Here is a 23806-nt window from a genome sequence, read left to right on the forward strand (position 1 = left end):
CAATCTTGAGAAAGAAGAGCAAAGTAGGAGGGATCACAATACCACTGTAATAATCAATAGTCTGGTACTGGCATAAGAACAGACACATAAATCAATGGAACATAATAGAGAGCCCAGGGGAAAAAAAAACCATTACTCCATGGTCAATAAACATTTGACAAAGGTGGCAGGAGCATTGAATGGAGTAAAAACAGCCTCTTCAAAAAATGGTGTTGGGAGAACTGGAATGATACATGCAAAAGAAAGAAGAAAGAAAAGAAAAGAAAAGAAAAGAAAAGAAAAGAAAAGAAAAGAAAAGAAAAGAAAAGAAGGAAGGAAGGAAACTACACCACCAACTTACATCATATGGCAGAATAAACTCAAAATGGGTAAAAGACTTAACATAAGCCATGACACCATAAAAACCCTAGAGAAAAACATAGATAGTAAGAATTCAGATATCCCACACAGCAATGTTTTCACCAATAAATCCTCTAGGGCAAGGGAAATAAAGGAAAGAATAAATGGGACTACAGCAAATTAAAAAGCTTCTGCACAGCTAAAGAAATCATCATCAAAATCAAGAGGGAACCCAATCCTATGGGAAAATATATTTGCCAACATCTCAAACAAGGGTTTATCATCAAAATATATAAAGAACGGATACTACTCAACGTCAGAAAGACAAACAATCCAATTAAATAATGACAAAGGACCCAAACAGACCCTTCTCCAAGGAGGAAATACAAAAGGGCCTATGAAAGGATGCTCAACAACACTCGTCATCAGAGACAGGCAAATTAAACCCACAATGAAATACCACATCATACTAGTCAGAATGGCCATAATTAACAAATAAATAAACAAGTGCTGACAAGAATGCAGAGAAAGGGAACCCTAGTGTACTATTGGTGGGAATGCTGACTGGTGTAGCCACTGTGGAAATCAATAGGAAAATTCCTCAAAAAACTAAAAATGGAACTGCCCTTTGATCCAGCAATTCTATTGCTGGGATTATACCCTAAGACACATGAAACACCAGTTCAAAATAACCTATGGACCCCTGTGTTCTCAGCAGCCTTATTTACAGTAGCTAGTTGCTGCAAATGGCCTAAGTATTCATCAGTAAATGAGTAGATTAAAAAACTGTGGTGTTTTCACAATGGAATACTATGCAGCAGAAAGAAAGAAGGATCTCCTACTTTTCACAATAGTGTGAATGGAACTGGAGAGTATTATGCTAAGTTAAATAAGCCAGATGGCAAGAGACAAATACCATTATGACCTTACTGATAACAGAAACCTAATGAACAAAACAGACAAGCAAAACAGAACCAGAGGCATGGAAACAAGGAACAGTCTGACAGCATCCAGAGGAAAGGGGGGAAGGGGATAAGGGGAGATAGAAGGGGGAGGGTCTAGTCAAGGAACATGTATAAGTGACCCATAGACCGGGACAGCAATGTGGGGATTGACTGTGGGAACAAGGCAGTGGTTGGGGCAGGGGAAAACAATGGGGGAAAATCGCAACTGTAATAGAACAACAATAAAAAACAGGCTTGCATAATTGTTCATGTAATTCAGTAAGAGACTAATATTTTGCAGAAATTCTCATACATTCTTTTTTTTCCCATCATTGTAATGTATAACATTTCCATTTGGGTACAAAAGGGCCCTGAGCTAGAAAGAAAGATCTCCACATTTTCAGTAATAAATATGATTTACCTCAGCCTCTATGATCTTACAAAAGATATTTCCACTTCTCAAAAACACTACAAGGCACACAAAATGGTAACATGCTACAATGAGACGAAGCAATAAATAAAAAGACTCAGGTGTGACACAGAGGTGCGAATTTCCTCACTGAGACTTTTAAACACCTATGATTAATATGTTAAAGAGTATTATGGAAAAAGAAGTCAACTTGCAAATCAAGTATGTAATTTCAGCCAATCAATGTAAAGTATAAGAAAAAAATCTAATGAAATGTTAGAAATTAAAAACACAGTAGAAAGCAATCAAACTTGTATCCAGCAAGCTCATAGGCAGACTTCATAGAGCTGACTACAAAATCAGTAAACATTTTGCCTTAGAACAGCAGCAAGGCAAGAATGACCTTTTTCACTAGTTTTGAGAGTGCTTGTCAGTGAAATAAGACAAGAAAAATAAAAGGCATGTAGAATGAAAACGATGAAATAAATATCTATGTACACAATACCTAATATGTACATATGAATTCCCAAGAATCTATTAAAAAGCCTCTATATCTGATTCAAGTATTTTTGGAATTCCCTAGGGTACCAAGTCAATATGAAAATTGATTAAATAAAATGGAAAAACTGATAAGCACATTATGGGATATCTGTTCAATGGCATACTACTCAAATTTTTAAATGGACACCTAATAAGAAGTTGATTGAAAGGAACTGGAGGTGAGAGAGGCTTGGTGCCAGCTGCCCTCTCTAATCACCAAAGCAATTAATTAATCAAAGACATCTGGATACAGAATACATAGAAAAATAACCGGAGCCACGGTGCCTGTTTCCTGCTCTAACAGAAACAATTAGCAGTGTCTAACCCAAGGATAGTTCTGGATTATTAAAACCTTATCCATAATTAAAGAAATAAAAACTAATGGAGTAGGATGATATTCATTGATTTTTTGAAGTAATGTCCTTGTAGAAATGGAGGTATGCATGTAGCTTTAATTAGAGTCCCCAGCACTTGAATAGTATATTTACTATAGGTTTATTCAAGTATTACTTATTATCCATTATGTTTCTGCTATTCTGTAATTTTTGAGAATATAACAATAAAGAAGATACAATTTCTTATATTTGAAAGCTTCCTGTCTAATTAAGGAGACGTGTTTTAACTATTTTCAGCCTCTCCCTGTCTCTGTCTGTCTCTCTCCCTCTCACACACACATACATGCGTGGGTTCACAAGAGGATACACTTTTTAAATTCCTCCTATGAATTTTATGTATTTCAAACTCCAATCAAAGTCTTATCATATTCAGCAACTGTTTTGATTGCACACCTATCAAGTTTTCCCAGGTTTCTACATGCCCTGCAATGATGGACTAATAGAAATGAAAGCACTCAGCTCCCATTTCACTGCCTAATGAAATAAAAATATCCATCAACCTGGAGTTTTTGAAAAAGAGACGTCAGGTGCAGACCATGGTAGGGAATCTCTATTCTTTGTCTGAGAATATGCTCAGGGAGGATTAAGCTTGGCTTGCCAAAAAGCATATAGAAAGAACATTAAATATAAGGTCACATTCACAAATACCCATGACCTCTTTCAGTGGATACAAGATGATGATACGAATCCTAAAATTTTATACTTTAATAAGGTCTTGGAAAAAAATCTGTTTTAGTTCGAGTGAGAAGTCTGTGTCTCAGCATGGTTAAATTACATGATAAAATAACACATTTATTGAAACAGTTTTTTCTGAACTTGATTTACAAAATATTTCTCTGTTTCATCTCTTCCAAAATTTTAGGAAGTTTTATGACTGAATGGGAATGTCATGAAGTTGATGAATACAATTTATATCCATAGCCAGCAAGATCACATAGAAAAATACCATTGAACTTGAATTCAGAAAAGTCATGTACCTGTTCTGCCTTTATAGCTAAAATTATTATAACTCTGTGACATTAATTTTATTTCATGCACAATACTTTATTACTTTATGGGTAAAATAAGAACACTGTACCAAGGTGCTTTCTCATTGTATGTTTTCAATGTATTTTTATGATGCAGTTGCAAATTAATAAGAATAACATTTTATGGTGATGGAAATAGAAACACAAACTGTATTGTAATAATATTTTGTTCTAGTAACATTCCTGGCTAATCAAAGAAAAGCAAATTTTCCTTATGATTTCTTTTCTTTCATTTCATCCATTCAGATTTTAATCTAGGAAAGTAACTATGAGTCTACATTTTTATTTTTCTTCATACAGTTGAACTCTGATATGTTTCTTTTTTCTTAGTTTTCCTAAAGGGAAACTCAGTGCATTCATGAACTAACACAGGAACATTTACAATTGTATGAACTTTTCCATTTTCACCGACCTTTATCTGGCGAATGTGTTCAAGTCCTCCGTCTGTGACACATGGAAGCCACTCAGGAGAGTTAGTGTGTCTGGAAATCTTGGGAAGGTCATGGATTGTATTGTTATGTACTTAACAATTATTTTCTTTCTTACTTTGAATCTGCTCTATAAAACTCAATGTTGTTAGCAGCTGGTTGGTTAGTCAATAAATTCATTTCTAAAGCTTGGTCTTCAGATCCTGTTGTTTATTAACATAATCAAAATAATTTAATATTAAGGATGAGAATCCTTGTAAGTGGAGAGATGTCCAGAGGATGCCCAAAATCTTGGAACAAATCAATTATACCCTAAGAGATCTTAAAATTTTTCTATTTTTCTTAACAAATCCCAAAGTACTAATTTGTACATTTTTAAGTCAATTACTCAATATAGTTATCTATAATTTTAAAAATAAGTGTATAATGTTCTAAATACATGACATGTATCAAGATCAACTTATAGATTGTAAAGCAAATTCACATTTAGTTTTAGTCTAAAAAAATCTATCTTAACTTTTCATATAGTCTCTTATGGGTTTCATGAAATTGGTTGGATATCTTAGAAAAGATTTATGAAACTTTCAACTCTCAACAAACTTTTTAAAATTTAAAAATAAAAAGAAAATAATTACATTGTGACATAATGTTTAATAAACCACACTTAAATTGATGACCATAAGGATATTTCATTATTGAGTCAGTGTTGAAATTTTAAAATTATATTTAATTTTAAATGCTTATAGTTATATTTAGTAAGTACATTCATGAATAGTACCTTCATGAATAGTACCCAATATAAAACTTTAAATCTTCATTAGTGGTTGTAGCAGAGCCTGGGATCCTCAGCAACATTGAAAGAATGCCTCTTTGGTAAGTATTTCTTTGTTTGTTTGTTTTTGCTGGCCGGTTCCTAAAATTATTAAAAATCTACAAAGAAATTCTTTATTTCTTTAAAATAGTTTATTCTATGAATACAAAGAGAATATAAAATATCTCTAAAACTTTATTTAATTTAGATTCAACTCTGTGAAAATTGTGAGTTTTAACAGACCATAAGATTTTAATTATTATTTTATTATGAAAATGCCTATTTAAATAACCTTTCTATTATTCTCAATATCAGTTGTTAGGGTGGGCAGGGATAGGAAGAAGCTCCAGCTGGACTTTGCCAAGACAGACATCCTCACAGTAACCTGAGTCCGAGGAAGAGACCACCAATGCTGTATTGCTTCTTTGTTCAGAGGGCACCAATCCCCAGCTCCCACGGGGAGCCAACGAAAATAAAACCCCACTACATTCCCTGCTTGGGCGTGACTTCCCCGGCCTCATCCTGCAAACTGGGAGAACTTCACCAGGGTGTACAAACCCCAGTAAAGCTCTTTATTGCCTATATTATGGCTGATTGGGATTTCTTTCTCGGCAGAGCCTAAGAAAACCTCTCATCAGTATTATAGATACTAAAATGGTCAAAGCTAATAATATGTACACCATATTCTTGTATATTTGTACATATATATTTGTCTACATATATAAACTTAAATTCTTAAAAGTATATAACTTTATTATAACTAGTTTTATCTAAGACACCATTGTACCACTGATTGCAAGATCTAAGATATACATACCATTTCTATATGCCACAAAGGAAGAAAACAAAACTGATACACTGTTGCATTGAATTTTAAGATTGCACAAAGATATTAGAAAGTGATGAATGTACATTTCACAATCAATTAGTAACGGTATTTATCATTTTTATTTTATAAAGTAGCTACAAGAGGAAAAGCGGGGCTATGGAACTTGCCTAATATCACAGCCAGCGAGGAGCACAGCTGCAGTCTAGCATCACAGGCCTCAGACCCCAGCCACTTCCCTTCACTGTCAGATACAGTAAGGACTTAATTTAAACTTGTGTCAGGAGACCAAAATGTCTGGAAGACAACAATGAGGCCAAATCAGGCTGTGCTGTGATAGAAAGGATTCTAGTATCTGACATTTTTAAATGATAAGCAAAATCTTTTTTGTAAAATTTTTAAAAATTTCACACTGCTTATGGTGTTTAGGTCAAATCAACTTTAAAAAATATTTTATGTTGCCCTGGCTGGTGTAGCTCAGTGGATTGGCCTGCAAACCAGAAAATCAGTTTGATTCTCAGTCTGCAACTGGGTTGCGGACCAGTTCCCAGCAGGGGGCACAAGAGAGGCAACCATACACTGATGTTTCTCTCCTTCCCTTCCCCTTTAAAGATAAATAAATAAAATCTGTAAAAAATATTTTATGTCAATTGAAACTATTTTAAGATGTTTGATAAGACGAAATTTTATTGGAATGATGGAAAGTACGTACCGAAATCCACAGTGTAAGAAATGACATATATGTAGGATCTAATTTTGATTAAAAATACACCTATATGCACATACATGTGCAGAGAAACCATGGAGCGCACTTATACTAGTGCGATGGTGATCCTGCCAGGGCCGTGTGGTGGAAGCCTTGACTTATTATAACACTTGTTGATCGCCATGGTGTAACTGTTCCCACTATAGTAACAGAGTGGTCAGGCAAGATCCCAGAGTGAAGGCACAGGGGGAGGGGAGAAAACTCCAAAGTGGGACTGAGATTAGAAGAGGCTTGCCGTCCCTGCAAGGAGGGGCTGCTAAAGAAGGAAGATTGACCCAAAGGCAACTGTAAACAATTATAACTGTAAACAAGCAAGCAGCCCCGCCTTCCCAGCAGGGAGGGGCTGCAGGGAGACTACCCGCAGGCAGCATGGGCCGCAGCAGAGGGGACAGAGAGGCCAAGTTTTGCTCTCCAGAGGGGAACCTGAAAGGGGTTACGAGGTGCTGAAGGAACAACCTGTTCAGCTCATGACACAGGCTGCGCAGAGCCTGCATGAGCTGTGCGAGTCGGATTCCCGGCGCCGGGTGACTGGAGACTTTGCCTCCTTACACATAGTGGCCGAAATTAGTCCTTATTAGCTGAAAAAGATGGACAATTCAACTGGCTTCCAGCACATGTGGGATTTGCGGAGAGGACTTTTAAAACAAAGGAGAGCAGAAACTACGCTCTTGCTTTGCACACCATGGGTGGCAGTGGCAGAAGGCAGGACCATTTAGGGCTTAAGCCCCGCATGATTAGAAGTCAGCTCCCTGAGGCAGGGTCTTATGCTGGTATGCATGCCGTGCCAGGTGCCAGCCCTGGGGATGCTATGACCCAGTGCAGCATGGCATGTGGGCCTTGACTTCTTCCACTCTCTCACCCTGAGATCAGCACACAGAGGCATGAGCTGGGAAGTTCCCCCGGGGTGCTTCCCTTGCACCACTGTCTGGAGTGATCTGGAAGCACATCCCAGACCCTGAGACAGAGAATGAGAGACAGACAGAGACAGACAGAGAGAGAGAGCTGCTAGGAGGTGGTGGTGACTCTGATGTCAGAGAGAACCAGGAGCTATGGGGATAGAGACCCAGTTGACTAACAACCCTGGGCTATGGATAAGCAACAATGGGGAACTTCTGGACATGGATCTGGACTTTAATCTTTCTGGGGTGGCTAGTTTTCTGTGATTCACAGGAGAGGTCAGCTTGGTTGGCTCAGAACAGGAATGCTCCAGCCCCCTCAAATTGGGAACCCTGTTAGTAAAAACCTATTTTCTTCCCCACAAATCTTTGTATTCTGTATATACATGGTGACAAGCAACTGGACCCCATGCTGCCCAGTTACAATGTGGCAATCAGTTGTATGGTAATCCATACAGCACCAATGTGATGCTACTGAATACACAGTTGGGAAAGTTGCGCATAATTAGGTCTGGGAGTCTGTAGGAGCCAGTTCCAGCACCTCTGATGCACTAAACTGAAGTGTGGCTGTGGTGATCTCTATGTAAGGGAAATGTGAAAATTTGATTTTTTAGTATTTATTATCTATAATTTTATTTATTTTATAATATAAAAACACTACTACAGTTTATATGTGAGAATGTGCATATGTCAACTAGTCAAGGACTTTGCCTCCTTAATGCTCCTCACCCTATAGAGTGTGATAGTATTACTTTACAGTGTAAGGAATTGGAATCCATGTATCTGGAAAAAAAGTTGTTTTAATGAAGCAGGGGGTTAATCTTCAAAACACTTTCCTAAAAATATGTTCAAAGTGACTAAGAGAAGCAATCCACAAACAAGTCAAAGCAGTTTTATTTTGTGGTTCATCCTTAATAAATACATTAAGAAGTTTATTTCTGGACATTGAAAATCCCTGCATGTTGTATGACAAGTATTCCTAGAATGCTTATAAAGAGTATTTCTATCTCTTCTCTTTATATAATACACTAAGGTAACAAAAATTTTCAAAAAGAGTATGGATTGATATAGTATATTTCATGATTTGTTTTCAGTAGTGAAAAAAATCTTTGTCGTTTAAATATATATTAAGTCAAGGACTTCCAGTCAAGATGGAGGCATAAGTAAATACAGCTCACCTCCTCACATAACCACATCAACATTGAAACTAAAACATAGAATAATCATCACTCAAAGCCATCATAAATTGAGCTGAATGGAAGTCTGACTATGGAATTAAAGAAACCGTGGCCATACAGATTGGTAGGAGACACAGAGATGCAGAATGAGCTGGTCTCATACCCACTTGTGGTAGAAAAAATTTCAGGAGGGATATCTTGTGAGAGATGGGTGCCAGCACCACACCAGGACCCTGGCCCAGGGTTTCCAGTGCAAGAAAGAAAAACCTACATAACGTCTGGCTGTATCAACCAGCAGGGTTTGAGTCAGTGAAAGGAACTACTGGAGTCCCAAGCAGTGCCTCTTAAAGAGCCTGCACATGGATTTACTCAGATTCACTTCCTCTGAGCTCCAGCATCAGGGTAGCAGCTTAAAAGGCACCGCTGGCATAAAGGGATGAACTGAAGTGTCTGGCATCAGGGCAAGAACTGGGGGAGCACTTTCTCCCAGACAGAAAGGTGGATAGAGGCCATTGTTCTTTTTCTGAGTCCTCCTCCCTCTGTGCCACAGAGCCAGCAGGTGGGGGTCATATCTCAGACTCCTGGCTTACTACATGGTATGTTCCACCCTGGGGCATTCCTGAACTTTCATCCCACCCAACTTATGGCCCACCTAAGTTCATAATGGTGGCTTTTCCATATGAATGGCTGGTCTCAGCTCAGGCTTCATATCTTCCTAAATCCTCTCAAATAAGCAATAAGTAGCCTCAGTGAGACTCCAGCCCCTATACTTTTGGCTAAGTGGCCCCAGCCCTGGCACTAGCAGTAGCCAGCTATGGATCACCATTTGGCTTTGCCTGGGAACCTCCAAGCCCAGCACAAGTAGTAGCCATCTGAGATTGCTTTAAGTTGCTCATGCTGGGTGGCCTCAGTGGAACACAGGTGGTGGCTGACCCTGGCCTACACCATCCTGGAAACTCTGCACATGCAGTGAAGAGTTATAGACCATATCAGATCGTCACCACCCTGCCCCTGAATAGCTAATCCTCCATGGAGGGCAAAGGTTGTTGGTCAGTTGTCCCAGCCAGTCCTTGCAGCTCTCTGGCCTGAGTAAATTTTGCCAATGACCTGCCAATAGCAATCAAGGCTCAACTACAAGAGAAGGGTGTGTTCAGCCCACACAGAAGGTGTCCCTTGAGTACACTTCTTGGGTTATGGGGAGGCTTGCCATTGGGCCTACAGGACACTGACTACCTTAGGCCAGGCTACCAAGACAGGGAGTCATAGAAGCTCTGCCTAATACAGAGAAACAAACACAGGATGGCTGCCAAAATGAAGAGACAAAGGAGTCTGGCCCAAATGAAAGAATAGATCAAACTACAAAAAAAGAACTAAATAAAACGGAGATGAGGAATTTATCAGATGCACAATTCAAAACACTGGTTATAAGGGTGCTCAGGATATCAGTAGCATCTCAACTGTATAAAAAAATCCAGTCATAAACAAAGGATACATTAACTGGAATAGAAAACAATTTAAAGTGGAACAACAGTAGAGTGGATGAAGCTGAAAATCAAAGCAATGATATGGAACATAAGGAAACAAAAACAACCAGTAAGAATGACAAGAAGAAAAAGAATCTTAAAAACAAGGACAGCATAAGGAGCCTTTGGGACAACCTCAAGGATACCAACATTCACATCATAGGGATGCCAGAAAGGGCAAGAAATGGGAAATCTATTTGAAAAACTAATCAAAGAAAACTTCCTTAATTTGGTGAAGGAAATAGACATGCAAGTCCAGGAAGCAGAGAGTCCCATACAAGATGCATGCAAACAGGCCCATACCAAAACACATCATCACTAAAATGCCAAAGGTTAAAGATAAAGAGAATCTTAAAAGCAGCAAGAGAAAAGCAATTACATACAGGGGAGTTCCCATAAGGCTGCCAGCTGATTTCACAAAAGAAACTTTGCAGGCTAGAAGGAAATGGCAAGAAATATTCAAAGTCATGAAAAGCAGGGACTTATGGCCAAGATTACTTTACCTAGCATATATCATTTAGAATTGAAGGGCAGATAAAGAACTTCCCAGACAAGAAAAATATAAAAGAGTTCATCATTATCAAACCATTATTATATGAAATGTTAAAGGGACTTTTTTAAGAAAATGAAGAGTATCAAAACTATAAACAGTAAAACATTAATAAGTACACATCTACCAACAATTGAATCTAAAAAACAAACTAAGCAAACAAGAGCAGAGATAGAATCATGGATACAGAGAGTATTTTGATGGATGTCAGAGAGAAGGAGGGTGTGGAGTGTGGGTGAAGAGGTCAGGGAATTAAGAAGTACAGTTTGGTAGTAACAGAACAACCATGGGGGTGTATCAGAATTGCTAGGAAATGCTGAGTGCCAACAGGTGGTCACCATCAATAAATTTTATAAAACTCTAAAATTATTTTCCAAATGTGAATCATCCTCTTTCATTGCTCATTCCTGCTACCGATTCCTTTTGTGCCTCTGCCACTAGTGAATAACCAAAAAGGTCATTGCATACATTCTTTAGAAAGGAGCCCTCTACCCCAACCACTGTGAGTTATAATTTTTATTATACTGAAATGTATTTTATACTATAAAATTGAAAAGTAGTAGGTAGTATATTTTAATATTTCATAATCCTTGATCTATTTAGTTAAATTAAGCTTTTAGCATAGAATACCCTATGAATATTGAAACACATAGAATTTGACATATTCAACCCTTAGGTGACAGAGAAAATTGATCTACAGAACTAACAGTAACCTGTCCCTTGAGAGGGAGTAGAAACAATGACTCCCAGTAGCAACAAGCACAACCAATGCACACATCTTGTTTTCTAAATACCATTTTCTAACAAAGGGAACAATCCAAAATTATGATAGGAATATAGGCCCCCCAGAAACACAGAATAGTGAAGAAACAGTTCACAAAATAAGATTTACACTCATTAAACATGCACAAAGACAGTTGAATTTGCTCATAGCAAAATTTGAAGATTAAAATTAGACTTATATGATTTTTCTTGAAAATAGCAAAAATTAAAGCTAAACAAAACACTATGTTGGCAAAGCTGTGAAAGCAATCATCTGATTTATCACTGTAAGAATGCAAAATTGGACCATACCTATATAAGGGAATCTGACAATTAATACATTATCCTTTCCTAGTCTTAAGAATTCATTTTAAATATGTAATACATGTACTATAAAATAATACATGTACAAGGTTATTTGCAATGATATTATACATAAAATCAAATATTAGAAAAATATTTATACTTATCCATAAAGACTAGCTACAGATAGTATAAGGGAAATTACACAATAGAAAGTTATGCAGCTATAAAAATAACTTTAAACTACACTTATGATCTGATAGGTACTGATTTCCAGGATACAGTGTTGATTAAGTAAGCATATTTAAAATAAAAGAAAGCCCCATTATATCTCTGAATTTTGGTTAAGTAAGACATTCCCTGTACCTTTAAATAAAATTTTCTATTAAGTTTTATTACTTTACATGAATTTATTTCATACAATCAAAAGAACATGAAATTAATACACTACCAAAATTTTAATTGCATAGGATGGTGTCCACTTTTGAATTTTTTTTCTCCAAGCTTAGGTGACATCAAAAACATAACTTTAAGAATCATCTTATCAACCTGATAGAGTGTCAAAACTCAAGTAAATCTTGCATCAGGAAAGTAATTTCTTGTTTTTTCATCCCATTTTTTCTTATTTTCCTTGTCACTTCCCTTGTGCATTCTATGACCACCTTGCCAAACACCAATGTACATGAATGTTTGTGTTTTAGTAATGGTGCTCTCCAGTAAGCTTGTCTATATATTAATGTTAAAAGCAGTAGCTAAGGTTTACCAAAAAAGATATAAGAACTTCCTAAAATATAAGGGTTTCTGAAATTATATTGGAAAAATGTTCCTTATTATTATTTTATTTTTTTTAATGAACTATATTTTGCTGATGAGAAACTGAATATTTCTGGAATTTTAATTGTATCTCAAATTGCTCACAGCAATGACGGCTTCCATTGACACCAGGTCTACCACCTCCAGGTTGGAAGGAAGGTCAGATGGATGAGGTGAGTATAAGCCCTGGAGGTAACTCATCCTGACCCTTTAACATCTAATGAAACACTGATCATGCAGTTCAAACCTCAAGGCTACAAACATCTTGAGTTATATAGCATCCAGGATAGGTAGAGAGAAACCAACTAGACAGTTCTTAAGGTAATTAAACTCCTTTTATATGACTACACTCAGTCAAGGTCACACTACAGTGATTTTTTAATATATTCCCCAAGTTTTCCCACTCCACTAATCTATTCTGCCTCTTCAGTTTAGTACAGTAAATGCCCAGTTAATGTTTTTGATAGGCTTTGCCACATAAAGCGAAACAATGTGTAATGAAATCAATTTTAGCATAGGCTAGTTGGAAGCAAGCAAGAGTTAAGTTCCTAAGGCAGCTCATCAAAGACATAACACAATGACAGTGTTATTTGATGACCTGCTGTATTTGCATTTCTCAAAGACCATCAGGGGAAATTGTGAATTTATGAGTTTTGCAAAAAAAATTGCGTTCCACATATTCTTCAAGAATCTGACTCTGCGTGAAATTTATGTCCTTTTGCAGTTCTAAATCTTTTAGAAAATATCTAGGGAAAACTACTCAATCACATTTCACTTCTACAGTAAACACACTTTCACTTCTATTGAATACAAGCTGTATATATAAAAAAGCTATTTTAGGAAATAATTCCACAGGTTTCTTGGCTATTTCTTATTTAAAGGAAAGTGGAAAAAAAGCTTTTCTAAAGAATATAGAACAGAAAAAGAAGTTTCACGGGACGATGAACACTCTGGACATATTTTGCAAATGCTAATTATTGGAAAGAATAGTTATTAGCTTAGAATTCACATCTAACTGGTTTTCCATGAAAGTTTTTAAAAAGAAAAAGGAAAGGAAAAGTTCTAGTTTTGGACAGAATAAGAATGGGAAATGAACCAACTGTAGGTGAGAAAGGTTTGACTTTCTACATTTTAATTTAATCTCAGATATTCCAAAAATGTAAAGTGTTGTTTTAAATAAATGGTATTCATTTTTATGATATTTAATTGACTTAAGAGTATTTGTGTGGAAACATTCTCTATCTCTTTTAGTTAAAAATTTTTGGTTTGTGAAATTATTATTCCTAAGCAGCAAGTATGACATATATTTTTTCATAAAAATACCATATTTTATATTAAGTCTCATGAAAATTTGATGTTAACTATTCACACCTTTTCAACGCTTTAAGGTTCATGATATTAATAGAACATTTGTACTTACCTGTAAAAATAATCCTTATTTTTCTGATTTGGAAAGTAATACCTGTATTCATTTTTTAATTAGCAGGCTATCCTGTGAATACGATTTTATCATTTCCTGAAAACTGAAAGTAAAATTATTCACTGCAGTGCTTTTGCAATAACTGGTGTATGTGCATTCAGGTGGCTTATCCTGAGGTTATCCTAAATTTAAACCCATAATGATGAAAAGTTCTGCATTTTTGCCAGGTTTTAACATTTTCTCGTATCTGACTTAATGATAAGGAATTAAATCCAATTTCACAGTTCGGTAAGAAAAATTTGGCTACCTTAGAGGAAAAAAAAAAGTAAACTTCAATTAGCTTGAATTGAATTGCATCCTTGGTTCCCCCCGGGACTGAATATGACAAGGCATTGTCCCCTCTCCACGCTCCCAGTTTTGTTTGTAATGAATAAAGAGGGCTAAGAACTCCTCAGAGTCAGAAGAGATACTGTTTTGGTCTTGCCACCAGCAAAAATTTCCTAATTTTGTTAAGCCTATGTTGCTTTTATGGGAAGTAATTATTACTTGCAGGCAAAACAATTAAAATTGTTCTGAACATTATTAATTAGTGTCAAACTGAGCATTGTCTATTACAAACCGACACAGACTCTGAGCTATATAAATAAATCTCTTGGTTTTCTAACTGTCATTGATAGAAAAGTGATGATGGAAGAAAGCTAAATAATGTTGATGTCACTTACTTAGCATTTCAAATTGATATCTAGTCACATGAAAATTATTTTAAATTTATATTACCTAAATTCTGTGCTAAGTGTCCTGATGATTTCCAAAGATAGCTCTGTGGATTATGCTTTTAAGCTGCTAAATTGTTTTTATAATAGAGATTTCACTTAACCCAGGAGTGTTTTAGTGAGGTAAGCATGTTCTAGGAATATTGCACAAGATAAAAAAGGTGAGATCCTCCCGGGATGACTTATTGAGTGCTCTGTAAGTAAATTAATCAATGTTGCCGCCTCTGACATGATAAAGTTGTTTGGCACAAATGAGGGTACATATAAAATTGATGAGCAATTTATTTGGAATTACAGTTGAGATGGGATGAGCTGCCAACATTATTTTTATGAAGCAATCTCACAAGTATTCTCTTGGGCTGAAATTCTTGTCAGAAAATGTTAAACTCAGGCTCTGCTACTTGTTTAAAACATGCATATTCTAGAGTATATACCCAGCTGAAATCAGTCAAGAAATGTCAGATTTCTATCCCTAATTATCCAAAGCAGAATCAATTCAAATAATATGGACAGAGCCCTGGAGTGGGATGTAGGAGTCCTGAGTTACTACACCAGGTAAACCTTTATCACTTATTGTATGATCTTTGTAAGGGACCTAAATTTGTCTGAGCTTCACCCTGTCATTTACAAAAGACCAAGGCTGGTTTAAGTCCATGGTTTTTTCTTTCTTTCTTTTTTTTATTTAATTATTGTTCAAGTACAGTTTTCTGCCTTATATTCCCAGCCCTGCCCACCCACCCCCAGTGCTCCCCACCTCCCTCCCATTTCCACCCCCAACCTTAGTTATTGTCCATGTGTCCTTTATACTTGTTTCTGTGAATCCTTCCCCTTTTCCCCTGTGATTCTCTCCACTCTCCCCTCTGGTCCTTGTCAGCCTGTTCTGTAGTCCATGGTTTTTTACCTCATAGTCTGTTATGGGTTAAATTTTGTCCCCCACAAAATTTTTATATTGAAGTCCTTAGCCCCTACTTTTTAGAAGGTGATCTAATTGTTTGGAAATAGGATCCTTAGAGATGTAATTAATTAAATTAGGATAAGATCACACTGGAGTAAGGTGGCTCCCTTAATCTAATATAATTGGTTTTTATTTGGAATGGCACAGAAATATGGAAAAAACAGCTCATCAAGAATAAAAAGAGACATGTCAATAAATGCCAATTATACTTTGATAGGCTAAGATCATGTTGTGAAAAGCATGGCTTAATTACTCTTTAAATATTGATAGCACAAATTTAAACAGTGTTTTGGGTATCATGCTTATTTTAACTACTTACTAATATCAAGTCTATAATATAAAGACTTTGTAGGGAGCAAAGTCCTAGAATATTTAGACAAAGACGCTTATATTGTGGTAGGCTGAATAATTGCCTCCAAAGATATCCAAGTTCTAAACCTGTGAATTTGTGAATGTTATTTTACATAGTAATAACAATAGGGATTTTGCATATATGATTAAAGATCTTGAAATTAGAAGATTATTATGTATTATCCATCTGACTGGGCCTCTAAAAATAATGACACATCCCTTTTTAAAGGGATGCAAAGAGAGATGACTACAGAGGAGGTGAAGGAGATGTAATAACTGAACAAAGATAGATGTAATGAGAGGAAGAAGCCACAAACCCAGAAATGTAGGAGTCCTCCAGAAGCTAGAAAAAGCAGAGAAGCAATTTCTCCCCTCAGAACCTCCAGAAAAAAAAAACCTGCCTTGTGGACACCTAGACTTTAGCCCATGGAATGGATGTTAAGACTTTTGGCCTCCAAAACTGGAAGGGAATACATTTGTGTTGTTTTCAGCCACTAACAGTTATAATGGCAGGAGGGAAATAATACATATAGCAGTTCTCACACTCTTCTCCCTGAATTGGGATTCTTTTCCCATTCTATATAATTCCTTCTAATCTAGGGCAACATAAGCAACCTTTAGCTGGTTGACTCCAATTCTCTCCAACTCAGTGGGCCGATTAATACGAATGATTCATTGATACACAGGGCAGTTTTCCTCTCTACTCTGCTGTGAAGGAGGCAATTTTCCACCTATTAAACCCAAAGTATTGCCAGTAGATACATAGTGTGTGTATGTCATGAATTATCAGGAGAACCATAAAGCCATAAAGAAGAAATATGGGTGTCACTAAGATTTAATATGTAATGACAAGCTACTACTTTTAAAACTGTCATTTAGGTAAAGTGGTTCTTTGAGGTTTATCAAATCATTCTAGTTATAAGGTGTACATACACAGATTTAAAATTCTCTAAGCCATTGAAAATACATGTATTGATATAACAGTGTTTATTCTCTTTTCCAACCTAAAAGTAAAAATTCTACACATTTTAGATAATAATAAATTTGGAATCAAGGAAAACACAGGTTATCCTCCTGGTGACTGGCATTAATCAGAATTGAAGTAGTTAAAGAAATAAGAATACTTCAAAAAAATGAAAAGTCATTTTCTAGCTAGACTCTCTCTTTCCTGTGGAAATGACCATTGTAACAGATAATTGTTCTCAGTATGGGTAAAAGATCAATTTTCTTTGAAGAATTAAAGGCCATGCTATAATCAAAAAGAAATATTTTTAAATGGTAGGAATGCTTTTATTGTGTTATTATGGTAATATAAACACATTTTGCCAGTAAAATGACAAAACATAAAGAAAGAACAAATCAAAAACTTTGATAAAGGGAACATTTAAAACACAGGCAGCGGAAGAGGGGTGCATGGCTCACAAAGAAAGACATGTAATGACCGAAAACTATTGCTGGGAACAAAGCAAGCTGAACATCAATGAAACAATATTTTAAAGTGATAAAAAATTCAACAAATCTTCTCGAAATGGTCCATTATTCTTCTGAAAATCTTTTGAAGGCAAACTAGCAGACCTGTATTACAGACGTGAGGACATGCTAAGAGAACCTCTCCCAGTGAAAAGCAAACGATAACAGAGGGAGATTGGTTGTATACAGAGAAGGGAGAGCTCCAAAAACAGTTTGTATGTGAAAAGCAGAAAACAAATTGCTCTTTATGTGATTTCCTTACGAAATAACTGTTTAAAGCAAAAACAACATGTGTTTATGACGAATGTAGTGGTAGAAGATATAATGATTATAGCACAAAAAATGAAAGAGGGTACCAAAAGAGTGTTTGCTCATTCTTTCTCATAGTGTCCTCTAAGTTATATTATCCTACAAAATACAGACAATTAATAATAATACTGTAATATTTTAAAGATATTTACTGTAAGTACTAGAAAGATTATTAAAAGCACATCTTAAATTTACATTGTATTGAGTACATTTAAATATAAAAATAAAAATCACTAAAAATAAAACAATGAGTACTAATAGTCCAAAGGCAAAGTCAAAATCATATAATAAATATAATAATATTCCAAAGGATAGAGGAAAATAAGAAAAACAGAGAATAGATGAAATACATAGCATAGAAGACAAATAGCAAGATAGTAGACTTCAACCCTAATATGTTGATAGTTACATTAAATGTAATAGTCTAAATGCTACAAAAAATGTTTGTCAGACTTGATTTTTTAATTAACAAGACTATGTAGCAGTACAGGAGACATGCTTCAAATAAAAAAGATATGAATAAGTTAATATTAAAAGAATATGAAATGATGTTTATGCAAACAATCATGAGAAAGCTAGAATGATCATAAATATTACTCTAAGAAGATCTCAGAAGAAGGGATATCATTAAGAATAAAGAGACATTTTATAATGTTAAAATATCTATTAATCAAAAATAAATCATTATAAATGTGTATTTCTTTGAAAATAGTATGCCAATGTAAATGAGCAAAACTAATGACTAAACAATTAATAAATCTGTCATCACTATTAGATCTTACACCACTCTCAATAATTTAAAAAATAGTGACAAATTTAGTAAGAGAATACAGGACCTCAACAGCAATATCAACCAAATTAACATAATCAACATTTTTAAACTGATAAGAACAGATATGACGCTTGATCTTAGCCAAAAGGCCGAAAAGCTATAGAATCAACATTTTTAGATCACAATACTCAGCTACAGCAGAATACACATTTTTTTCAGGTCCAAATGAAACATTCAGTAGGATATATCATATACTGGTTTGTGAAACAATATCACTAAAAAATAGAATTAAATAAAAGTTATAACAAAAAAGCCCCTAGAAAATCCCTAAATATTTGAAGATAGAAAAAGCACTTTTAAGAAAGGCCAGGATCAAAGAATAAATAACAAAGGATATTAGGAAATATGCTGAACTGAACAATATCAAAACATAAAATACCAAACTTCTGAGATGAAACTAACACAGTGCTAAGTGGGAAATTTATATTGAGAAATTGAGGGAAATTCATAACCCTGAAAGTCTAAATCAGTGAAATAAGCATTTGTCATATGAAGCTAAAAAAAAACAAATAAAATGTTTGTTATTAGAAGAAATAAAATAATAAAATTAAAAGTGGAAATCATTAAAATAGAAAGGAGACTAAAAACAAAACTAAAAGCTGCTTTTTAAAAGATCAATAATATTGATAAACATATCTAGAATAAAAAATAAAGTAGAAGTGATCAAAATGACCATATCAAGATTAAGGGGGAAACATCATTGTAAATTATAAAGATAATAAAATAATAATTAGAAAATAAAAATAATTTCATAATAAAATGAGGTATTAAAATTAATCAAAAGGAACAGTGATGAGAGGGGAGAGGGGAGGGTATTTCAGGGGAAAGAGGGGAGGGATTTAGAGGAACAAATATAAAGGATACATGGACAACAACTAAGAAGGGTGGAAATGGGAGGGAGGGGGGAGTATGGGGTGGGGTGTGATGGGCTGGAAGTAATAGACAGAAAACTGTACTTGAAAAATAATTAAATTTAAAAAGAAAAAAAGAGGAACAGAGAAAAATATATAAGTAACAAAGAACATTGGAAAAAGTAAAAAAAAAACAAAATTATTTACTTAAACTCAAACACATCAGAAATTTTATTAAGTAAACATGAGCTCATTCATCATGATTTCACAACCCTTAAAAAAAACCACTTTTTGAAAAACTCCATTACTAAAACTTATTCAAGAATAAATACAAAACTCAATGGCTTATATACTAAAGATATTGAATTACAGTTAAAAACCTATGTATAAAGTTAATCCTAAACTTCAAAAAATTACTAGAAAATTCTGTCAAACATTGAAGAAAGTGATAACAAAGTTTCACCAAAATGTCTTTCAGAAAAAAAGGAGAAAACATTTTCTAACTTATTTTATTAGGCCAACATTATCCTAATACCAAGACTACATGAAAACATCATAAAAAAGAAAATTATAAACCAATTTCCTCATGAAAATAGATTCAAATATCATTAGTAAAATGAAGAGCAAATTGAATCTAGCCAATTGGAAATTATCCTACCAATAAAAGGTTGTTTTGACAAGAAAACAAAATCAACTTAATTTATCACAGTAACAAAATAAAAGAGAAAATAGATATGATAATTTCAACTGAAGCAGAGGGAACATTTGTCAAAATTATAAACCCATTTGTGATTTTTAAAAGTGTCAGAAAATTAGGAATAACAAAAGTCATACAGCAACAAAAACACAGTCAATATCTACTTAAAGCTAAAACACTGAAAGATTTCCTCTAGGATTAAGAATAAGACAACTGAATTAAATATCTTATTGAAATAAAACTTTGATCTTTAACTACTCTTAAACTGCTCCCCCAACAACACTCTAAGTCATACAAAAATATACTTAGTTAAAACTATTAAAGTTGTATTAGAAAATAGATATTATTTTTGCAAATACAAGTTAGGCAAAGATCCTTAAATAGAATACAAACTGTAAAAAATAAAATATGCTAAATTGAATGTTAAAATTAAAATTTCTGCCCTTTAAAAGCCACTTTTACAACATTTATATATATATGTTTATCTCCCCAATTCAAATTGGTGAAAAGACAACTAAGCTATCTATATTATCAGGGCATTTTTACAGTGATATAAATGTTCTAACTACATAATAATTCTAGTACTGATTATATAACTGAATACCTTTGTCAAAATTTCTTGAACTCTATAGTAAAATAAGTATGTTTTACTCTATGGCAATTGGTCAATATATTTCAATAGTTACTTCTGAAAAGATATCTGTAAGCCAATAAGCACAAGAGAAGATGGTCAACATCATTAAAATTAGGAAAATGCAAGTTAAAACCACTGCACAACTACATAAGGGCTAAAATGAAAAAGACTAAAAGCCCCTATTGTTGTCGATAAAGTGGAACAACTGGATTTTTTTCATTCATGCTGTTCAAAATATGAAATGGTACAATCACTTTGTGACACCACAGTTCAACTCATAGGTGCTTCTCAAGAAAAATAAAAACCTATAGCCATAGAAAATTATAAATAACCACAACACCGCATATTCATAATGACCCCAAACTAGAAACAACCCAATGTCCATAGACTAGGAATTGGATGAACAAATTGTAGTATAACCATACAATGGTATAAAACTCAGCAATTGAAGACTTCTAGCCAAGGTGGAGGCGTAGGTCGATACGCTTTGCTTCTTTGCAAAATCAAAAGGACAAAAACCAATTTAAAAACAATAAACAACCAGAACTGCTAGAGAATTGAACTGTATGGAAGTGCAACAACTGAGAAGTTAAAGAAGAAACATTCATCTAGACTGGTAGGATGGGCAGAGAGGACATGCAGCAAGGCAGCAGACCAGGCGGGCGAGGCAGCAGCTGGCAGACCAAGTGGTCCCACATTCATATGTGGATAAGCCTCAACTGAGGAGTGAGACAGACCCCACAACTCAGGTTTACAGCACAGGGAAATAAAGACTCAACACCTCTGTGGGTAAAAACCTTGAGACAAGGAGAAACTCTGGGCCTCACAGGAGAGTTTGCTGGGGATACCCACAGGGTCCTCGAATGTACCCAAAACTGCCCACCTGGGAATCAGCACCAGAAGGGCCCCATTTGCTTGTGGGTAGAAGGGGAAGTACTAAAAGTCAGGCAAGAACTGAGCAAGGGGCATTGTTCCCTCTCTGACACCTTCCTCATAGACAGCACCAAAACACAGCTACATGGGTTGCCCAGCCCTGGCAAATATCTAAGGATCCACCCCTTACAATGTAACAGGTGTGCTAAGACAAAGAAATTTTGCCCAAATTAATGAACAGATCAAAACTCCAGGGAAAAAAAACTAAACAACAAGGAGATAGATAGCCCATCAGACACTGAGTCCAAAACACTGGTAATCAGGATGCTCACAGAAATGATTGAGTATTGATGCAAAACAGAGGAGGAAGTTAAGGCTATGCAAAGTGAAATAAGGAAAAGCTTACAAGGAACCAACAATGAAGGGAAGGAACCTGGATTCAAATCAATGGTTTGAAACAGAAGGAAGAAAGAAACATTCAATCTGAACAGAATGAAGAAACAAACAAAAAAATGAGGAGAGGTTTAGGAACCTCTGGGACAACTTTAAATATTCCAATATCCAAATTATAAGGGCCCCAGAAAGAGAAGATGAAGAACAAGAAATTGAAAATTTATTTGAAAAATAAGAAAAGTTTCCCCAATCTGGAGAAGGAACTAGACTTTCAGAAAGTCCAGGAAGCTCAGAGAGTCCCAAAGAAGTTGGACCCAAGGAAGAACACACCAAGACAGATCATAATTACATTACCCAAGATCAAAGATAAAAAAAGAGAATCATAAAAGAAGCAAGAGAAAAAGAAAGGGTTACTTACAAAGGAGTTCCCATAAGACTGTCAGTGGATTTCTCAAAAGAAACCTTATAGGCAAGAAGGGGTTGAGAAAGCAGTATTCAAAGTAATGAAAGGCAAGAACCTATATCCAAGAATACTCTATCCAGCAAAGCTTTAATTTAGAATGGAAACGCAGATAAAGTGCTTCCCAAATAAGATAAAGTTAAATTAGTTCACCACCACTAAGCCCTTATTATGTGAAATGTTAGAGGGATTTATCTAAGAAAAAGATCAAAACTATGAACAGTAAAGGAACAATAAACTCACAACCATCAACAACTAAACCTAAAAAAAAACCCCCCACAAACTAAGAAAACAACTAGAAGAGGAACAGAATCACAGAAATGGAGATCACATGAAGCATTATCAGGGAGGAGGAGGCGGCGGGAGGAGGAGGGAAAAGATACAGGGAATACAAAGCATAATTGGTAGGTACAAAATAGATGGGGTTGGGGGTTAAGAATAGTATAGGAAATGGAGAGCTAAAGAACTTATATGTATGACCCATGGACATGAACTAATGGGGGAAAATACTGGTGGGAGGGAGGTGCAGGGCAGAGTGGGATAAAGAGGAGAAAAAAATGGGACAACTGTAATAGCATAATCCTTAAAATATACTTAGACAAAAAAAATAAAATTCATCAACTGAAAGTAACAAGCTACTTACATATATGTATAATGTGCTAAAACATTATGCTAGTAGCAGTGAAGAGTCATGCTGCAAAATGTCATTTGTGTATTAGACTGGAAATAGAAGAATTAATCTGCAGTGGTACAATCAGGTTATTGACTGCTAGAAGGCCAGTGAGAGGGGTGCAGTGTAGAAACTGGGGCTTGAGGAACAAGGACTCAAAAAGTCACAGAAAAACTGTCTGTGATGATGAAAATATCCTACATTCTGATTGTGCTGGGGGTTACAGGAGTGTTTATTTGTGTTAAAATTCATAAACTAAGTTAAAACAAATATATTGTATGTGTATTATAGACCTTAATAAAATTGGCTAAAATAAAAAGACAACCCACAGAATGGGAGAATATATTCACTAATACATCCGGTAAGGGGTTAAGATCCAAAATGTATAAAGTACTTACAAAACTTCACACCTAAAAAACAAACAACCCAATTAAAAAATGGGCAAAGGACTTGAATAGACACTTCTCCAAGGACTACATACAATGCTCAATATCACTAACCATCAGAGAAATGCAAATTAAAACCACAGTGAGATACCATCTCACACCTGTCAGGATTGCTATCATCAATAAATCAAAAAAACAATAAGTGCTGAAGAGGGTATGGA

General features: G+C 35.2%; 1 pseudogene; it reads right to left on the reverse strand.

Moving 5' to 3' along the window:
- Positions 1 to 18611: 18611 nt before the first annotated feature.
- Positions 18612 to 18722, reverse strand: LOC118989049 (uncharacterized; annotated as a pseudogene).
- Between the last annotated feature and the right edge of the window lie 5084 nt (positions 18723 to 23806).

Source organism: Sturnira hondurensis, unplaced genomic scaffold (genome assembly GCF_014824575.4).
Source record: "Sturnira hondurensis isolate 20B ecotype Veracruz unplaced genomic scaffold, ASM1482457v3 Scaffold0006413, whole genome shotgun sequence".
NCBI classification, from domain to species: Eukaryota; Metazoa; Chordata; class Mammalia; order Chiroptera; family Phyllostomidae; genus Sturnira; species Sturnira hondurensis.